Consider the following 7746-nt stretch of genomic DNA (forward strand, 5'->3'; position numbering starts at 1 on the left):
TTTCACTAAATGATTATTATTTCATGTTTAATAATAACCTATACTTTTTCCAACAATTTTCCAAAATGTTATATTTTTTTAGCAATTCAGCAGAATAGTTTTTGAGATTTGTGCTTTATGTATCATTTCTAGTGGGAATAAACAGTGAAAGATCCTACTGAATATCATCAAAGATCATTATGAGGAATGTATAAATATATTGCATTATTTAAGAATATATAATACTAAGAGAAATAAAAGTATGTGAGCTTGCAGTATCTGCCATGCAGATTTCTCTGCCAAGGTGGTCACAAAAGCTCAGCCCCATTTTTTAAGCCGTTCCTGACAAGCCAACTCCACGTCAAACAAGTGTGTCTTATATTCATTTTCCGCTCCTGAATTTCCTGACAGGATCCTGGACCCCAACAGATATTTGAACCTTTCTATTTGGCAACATGAGTGTATACACACAAGTGTATAAAAAAATCGGCCTCATCCAGAAAAGTGGGACACTTTTTTTCTCACTTGTTATCCATGTGCTATCAGTGTGCAATCTATATGCAATCTATTCTTTTACTCAGGAGCTACTAATCTTGTATAAGACCATTTACAGCTTCCTATACGAGAGAATTGTAATGTATCTGTAAAAATTGGATACTTTACTGTGGCTTTGTATGGCATCCGATATTTTTTTCGCACCCATCCAATTTTGGAGTGAAATCGCAGCATGCTGCAATTTTTTTCACAGATTCTGTCAGTAAAAAAAAACGGTCAACAACTCTATCCCACTGAATAACATTATTCCGAATGCTATCCGATAAAAAATTGTTTGTTGCAAACATATAGAAAGTTTTCTTTCTGAAATGAAGATATGGGAAAAATCCAAACATTTTTTGTCACCCTAATGGCCAAAAGTGTCCTGTGTAAAGCAAAATTTAACTATAAGAGCCCAGCACATTTATATTTGTATAAGAGCGTATTACAGCCTTTATATTTGAGAGAATTGTACACATTCTTCTTTGCTTTTTGTAGAACCATTTAAAATAAATGGAGAGGCATAACAGACAAATAAACCATAAATTACATGTAATTTCATATTGGTGAGTTTTTCCAATAGAATAGCTAGCGATGTGGAGATGAGACCTCAGAACAATGATCAATCAGACACCCACATGGAAAACTTTTATGAATGGTTCTTACACAAATGCCATTTCATAGCAAAACTGTGCAGTGTTCATAAAATGTTACTCTAATAACTTTAAAGAAAATGTGATATACTACTACTACTACTAATAATAATATTAATAATGACTGAAATGTATTCAGTTTTGTTTTGAAACATACCTTAATCTCTAAGCAGTAATCACGTTCGTGAACAATGCAGTGCTCTTAGATGGAAACCTTGCTGAAAAACAAACCACAATATTCTACATAGCATTAAGTTAGTGGAAAAATCCGTCAAGGCAAATTGCATACATCTTGTTTTCACAGCCTTGATGACCTGCCATTTCAGATTGATGTTCAAGAAGAAATGTTCTGGAGAGAAGCAATGAATTTGCTGCACACTATACATTGTGAAAATGACTAATGACAATCCTATATACTGTACATGGAAAGAAATCGTAAAACTTTCAATATATCTAGAATTTAGCATAAATTTAATGACATGACGGTTTGTATGATTTAAAACAATATTAAAGAAATATTCCAGTTTCATTAAATTATTACTAGTCTTTGTTTAATGAAAAGCTATACTTAAACTGTCTAAAACATTGAATTTCTATTGGAAACCTCTTCAGAAAACACTTTTTTGGGGGCTTTTTTGGATGAGTTTTTCCATTCCATGAAGCTTTCCTAAGGGTATGAGCACACAATGTTTTTAATCCAATGGCGTCTCCTATCACAAAACCACTTCAGGAAAAAGCAGGTGGCTTTTTACCTTTAACGGATCCTATGGCAGTTTTGCAGTCATTATCACGCTCCCACACCGCCATCTTTTTCCTGTACCTGCTATAATAGTGACTGGGCAGCTTCCAAACGCAGACTCCCAAAGAATGAGCATGATACTTTTTTAACTGCTCCAAGGTTTCTGAACCCTGAAACGGTTAAGAAAAGTGACATAAGCCAGAACATGTTAAGTCTTAAGAGGAAGTAAAGCATTCATAAGTCTGAAAATATGACTACTTGATTAGCAATCTGTTTTACAATAAAACTGAATAAGAAGAGTCTTTGAAGCGGTCACACTCCAAAAGACTCATCAAAAAACATACCCTTGCTTTTTTCACAGTTTTTGAAATCTCTGCTTCTTGTTATGTAAAGAGTGCCTGACAGCGAATACATGCTGTCCGATACACGGACGGCACGTATCAGGCACTGGCTGCATGAACTCTGCCAGATATATTTGAGTCTGAAACACTGCAATGTTTCTGAGAAAAACATACTTTTAGAACCACCAGCATGTAAGCAGAGATCTGTCAATCCAAGGCAGCAGGATGAGAGAAGCCACCTGTGCGACTAGTCTGTAGCGCTGCTCAGCCAATGCCTACTTTTAGGGTCCGTGTCCACAATGCGTTTTTCAAGTGTTTATGCTGCAGAATTTTTGCAGCGTAAACGCTTGGGAAACGCTTGGAAATCCTTCCCCCATGGTCCCCAATGGAATTCAGCACTTTCAATGCCCATGCTGCGGATTTTTCCGCAGCGTTTTTGATGCGCTCAAAAATCCACAGCATGTCCATCATTTGTGCGTTTAAGCATGCGGAATTGCCATCTACAATGCATTAGAAAATGCATAGCAATTCCGCATGTGCAAAACGCGCGAAAAACGCGTGTCAAATTCCGCACGCGTTTTTCCGAGCAAGGAGATGCAGAAATGAAGCTGAAATTTTCTGCTTCATTTCTGCATTGTGGGCACATAGCCTTAAAGTATGTTGTTCTCTAAGGCCTTGGGCATAGGTTGAGTATTTGGTCAGTATTTTACATCAGTATTTGTAAACCTAAATCATTAGTGGAACTGTCAGAGGAAAAGTATAATGGAAACACGCCACCACTTCTGCATTTTATGTCCACTCCTCGTTTTGGATTACAAATACTGAGGTAAAAAACTCACCAAATACTGAAAGTGTGACCGTGGCCTGAAATGCTGCACCATTTCTGAGTCAAATATACCTTGCTGAGTTCATAAAGCCAGTGCCTAATGCTGCCCCTGAATTGGACATCATATATCAGCTGTCAGGTTCTCTTTATTGGGAAGCTTTAATAGTCATTTCCAGTCGGAGTAAACAATGAAAGATCCTACTGAATTTCATCAAACAGATCGCTATGAGAAATTAAAAAGTATGTCAGACTAGAGAGGAATACAAAGTACTAACATGAATAATAAAAATATGAGCTGGCAGCATCTGCCATCCAAATTTTGATGCCAGGGTGGCCACATTTGCACAGCATTCTCTTTCAAGTGGTTCCTGACAAGCTAGCTCCATGCCAAACAAGTGTGTAACATTGAATTTCCATTCCCGTATCCAGGAACCAAACAAATCAATAAATTATTCAATTTGACTTGTTTCTTCCTATGGTAAATTTGTACATGATGAGACATGTACTTGATTTCAATTAGCCTGCTAGACTGCAGTGGAGGATCATTATTAGAAAGCTAAGTACAGTATGTTGTATTGTTATATGTAGGTTTAAAGGAAGTCTATCAGTGCAGTACCATAAGGGAAATAAGTGCCTTTAATTTTGATAGTAAAAAAGGGAGTCTGTCAGGAGACATTGACTGTTCAAACCAAGCACAGGCTCTCAGTGCAGCCTCTGCTTGACTGAGCACTTCAATGCTCCTTCCCACCTACCTATTTTTCATCTATCTTCATCTTCCACTGACTCATGTAAAGCAACAGCTGTCAATCAAGTAAGAAGGTGATGGTGATAGATGCAAAAAAATGGTGAAAGGGTGCAATGAACATCTGGGTCATGCCAATGGTTAACAGCACCATCAATAGAAGATGAATGGAGGGGGTTCAGTAGCTGAGGCCACCCCATACTCAGCACAGGATGGCCATGTCACTAAGCCCCCAACTGTTAATCTGTTAAATGAAGCTGTCATTCTCTGACAGCATTTACAGCGCATTTCCTGGGAAGTGTGCTGTATTAATTGCTCATCGACACCCTCAAGATACGATCGCAGGATGCCGATGGTATGCCATGACAATCAGAGTCTAAAGACCCCTGTGCCTGTCATGAAGGTACTCAATGTCAGTTTCTGGCTGATGTTTAAAGGAGACCATGAATTGTGCTATATAGAGCAATACTATGATACTGCTGTTTAAAATGCAAACAATCAGATGGTCGCAGATTCAAGTCGTCTAGGGGGATGAAGACATACAGTAAAAAGTGGAAAAATGTATTAAAAATATTTTAAAATAAAAAAATCATAAAAATTTGAATCATCTCCTTTCAAAATGAAATCTGTCTGTTGCACTCCTGATAAAGACTCTGCCTGCTGCACCATCTAGTCTGTCCTACTGGGTCGAGCTGCTGCTCATCCGTTGGTCTGTCCTGGAATGGCACCTGGCATTCATCGAGAGCCAAATCTAACCTCACCATCAGAGGCTCTAGTGAACAGTCTGGTGCTCGCTTAGTTATGCCCCTCCAGGCTCTCTGGGGTCCGTGACAGTGCGCCCTTGCAAGCAGGGTCCTCTCTGCTGTTGTACCAGTCGGTGACCCTTTTGACATGTAAAGCGGAACTGAATAAATGTCGCTGTCACAGTAATAATAATTATAGTATTTGTACTCTGGGTCAATTGATGGCACTTTCCTGGTGTCTACACCTACTGTGATGTTTTTTGGCAGCTTTTGGTCCCGTTTCTAGGTGTTGTCTATGCATTTTTTTGGTCCCCCCATTGACTCCTATGGGATTAGGAAATGTTTGACAAACATTCGGCCAAAAAATTCGGCAAATATCAATTTGTTCGGCCAACTTTTCCGAACCGAACATTGAAATGTTCGCTCATGCTTAGCCATAGCTTCTCAAAAAATGCAATAAAAAGAGGTCTAAATGTAATACTGTATCTGCGCCAAAATAGTATCAATAAATCATCAGGTCGCCCTGCAAAAAACAAGTCATTCTACAGCTCCATCAACCGCAAAATGAAAATGTTACGAGTCTCGGAAAATGGGGAGAATTTTTTTTTCTTTTTTAGTAACTTCAACATTTTTTGTTACTACTTAAAAAATGAAGTTTGGCTCTTTGGGAATCATGCTGACCTGGAAAATCAAGTTTCGTAAAAACCACGGATAGCACTCATCAGGTATAATCAGTCACGAGCTTTTAGATTTAGGATTTTGTATTTTGTTTTGGTAGCAAAAATACCACAAAGGGGTTTAATATTGGTCTCCTAGTTTGCAGTGTGTGAAGAATAATAAAAAGACTGAAGACTTTAAAAAGATGCTGTTACTGCAATATATCTCTGATTAATAAAATGTGTCACAGTGAGATTCAGATAAAGCATTTCCCAATATATCATTTGAATCTCTCCATTAGTATTCACGGACTGGGACTACCAATCCCATTTTCAATCTGCTTGAGCACTGAGTATAGTAGATGCAATAAAATTAGGCCTTTTCTATTCCTATGTGCAATGAGCTGTGCACTCTGACTTTGCCTCACCCTACTGTAGAATCCTAAATTGGAGCTCCTTTGCCAGTCCTGAACTTTTACACTGCCTCCTCCTGCTTGACTCACAGCCTCGATATTGTGTGAATTCAGGAAAGGAGGAGTCAGTGAAGCAGGAGGTAGCATTGTATGAGAAATAGAGCTGGAGTGACACAGGCTTCAGGTATACAGCCTCATTTGCATATCAATTCAAATACTGGACTGGTCTTTGAACGAGCTACAAGTGCATATACATAGTTTGGTATGTGAAATCCTGCTGACAGAATCTATTTAAGTGCCTACATTGAATTTCAACTCAAATTGGCTTCTTTATTGGATTTGTGATTAGATTAAAAAATCCTTTTTTTAAAAAAAGTTGCATCTATTTGAAAAGTGCCAGTTTGTAGTCTGTTGTTTTGGAAACCAGCAACTGTTGATGACTATGTGATGTGTCGCTGTAAAAACCATCAGTTAGCATCAGTAAGGCATATTTTGAAGGGCCAAATAGCTTTTTTTTTAATACAAATAAAGTCAATGACAACACTGATCAAAAAATGAATCATCCGTTAGCATTGATTAAGTATTCTATTGCAATCCATTGAAAACTACTGCATAATACTAATGATTTAAATGTTATGTTACAATTTTTAGATATAATAATAGCAAAACAGATAAATATATGCAACAAGATGATTCCAAAAAATTGTAAAATTGTCTTTATATATGCAGAATGGCTGGGAATTAAATACAATATCTCTCAACAGTTCCATTGTTGTGTAATCTATCAAAGATTGTTAGCAAGCAAAAGTAATGACAGATACTTATCATCTTTCGAATAATTACTAATTAGCATAAAAGAGAGTCTTGAGACAATTAATACAACTGTCTTAAGAGTATTGATGTGTATATTTAACAAATAAAATAATGTTTATATCATATTTAAGGCATCCAGATTCAATTCTGTGATTACTGACCAGCTCACTCCAAAAACTGAAAGTTCCCAGCCTCCTCCCCTCTAGTATAAGTTTGAAGTAAATGATAACCATATTTAAAGTAAATGTATCAATTTTAGCTGCTTATGTGAGAGGATGCATTATTAATATCATGCGTTTACCTTGTTGCTTAGAATATTTTCTCTTTGAGAACACAGCACCATCTACTCTGCTCCGAGTGATGCAGGAAGTGTTGAATTTGTAGACAGCTGGCAATAGGCAGAGCTTAAGGCAGAAACAAGATGATAAAACATGATTGTGCAAATACTGGAATCATGAATAATAAAGTCTTGATTAAAGGTACAGGATGTCTAAATATGACAGATGTGTGTATTTACAGAAGATGTTTAAAAAGTTGGACTATGTACAACTCACTATTTCTCTACCCACAGTAATAGTGGCCCTTAAGTGCCGCAACACATTAATAATGTCCCGTTTATGCCTCCATACAGTAATAATACCCTCTTTTTGCTTCCACATGGTAATAGTGTCCATTTGTGCCTCCAAACAGAAATAATAACACATTTGTGCCACCATATGGTAATAGTACCCAAACAGTAATTTATGTCCCAATAGCAGTTTTTCCTCATGTCCTATTTATTAGTGATAAGCGAATATGTTCGAAATCCGATCTCCAAACTTAAGTTCAACACGAATGTGGCACATTTGGATTCATGATCTAAAAGGCGAGGATTTTTACTTAAAATCGGCGAAAATAGGCACCGTTCGGCGAATAAGTGCGGGGCAGCTACAGCGTTTTTAACAGTTTTGCTAGCATATTACTTGTGTATGATGAGTGGGGAGACATGATAGATGAGTGGGGGGGCTGGTGATAGCTCAGAACAGGTCAGATCAGCGGAATACTTTTTTTTTTCCTGTAGGTGGTAACTTTAAGTCAGGAAAGCGCGGCTAGCCAATCAGAGTGCAGGAAGCATCCAGTGTCCCAGACACTAGGGCTTCTGCAATTGGCTGCTGAAATCACATGTCCTGTCTATATAAAAACCGGCCAGATGCTGCTCCTGCACCCAGCTCCTTCACCCAGCTCCTGTGTAATGAGATATTACCTAGATACATAAGCGCTTCTGTGGAAGTCAGATAGTGTAGATAAGTCCTGTGCTATGTACCTGT

The 7746-nt window shown here is 37.7% G+C and overlaps 1 protein-coding gene across 1 annotated transcript in view; it reads right to left on the reverse strand.

The window, feature by feature from the left end:
- MC2R (melanocortin 2 receptor) overlaps positions 1–6839 on the reverse strand; it is a 194921-nt gene extending 188082 nt beyond the window's left edge. The window contains exons 1-2 of the mRNA XM_073676702.1: positions 6741–6839; positions 1324–1384 (exon numbers count right to left, since the gene is read on the reverse strand). The gene's annotated coding sequence lies outside the window, so the exon portion shown is untranslated. The remainder of the gene's footprint in view (positions 1–1323; positions 1385–6740) is intronic.
- Between the last annotated feature and the right edge of the window lie 907 nt (positions 6840–7746).

This window comes from Phyllobates terribilis, unplaced genomic scaffold, assembly GCF_046119375.1.
Source record: "Phyllobates terribilis strain yellow unplaced genomic scaffold, ASM4611937v1 Scaffold_4__5_contigs__length_816908805, whole genome shotgun sequence".
Lineage (NCBI taxonomy): Eukaryota > Metazoa > Chordata > Amphibia > Anura > Dendrobatidae > Phyllobates > Phyllobates terribilis.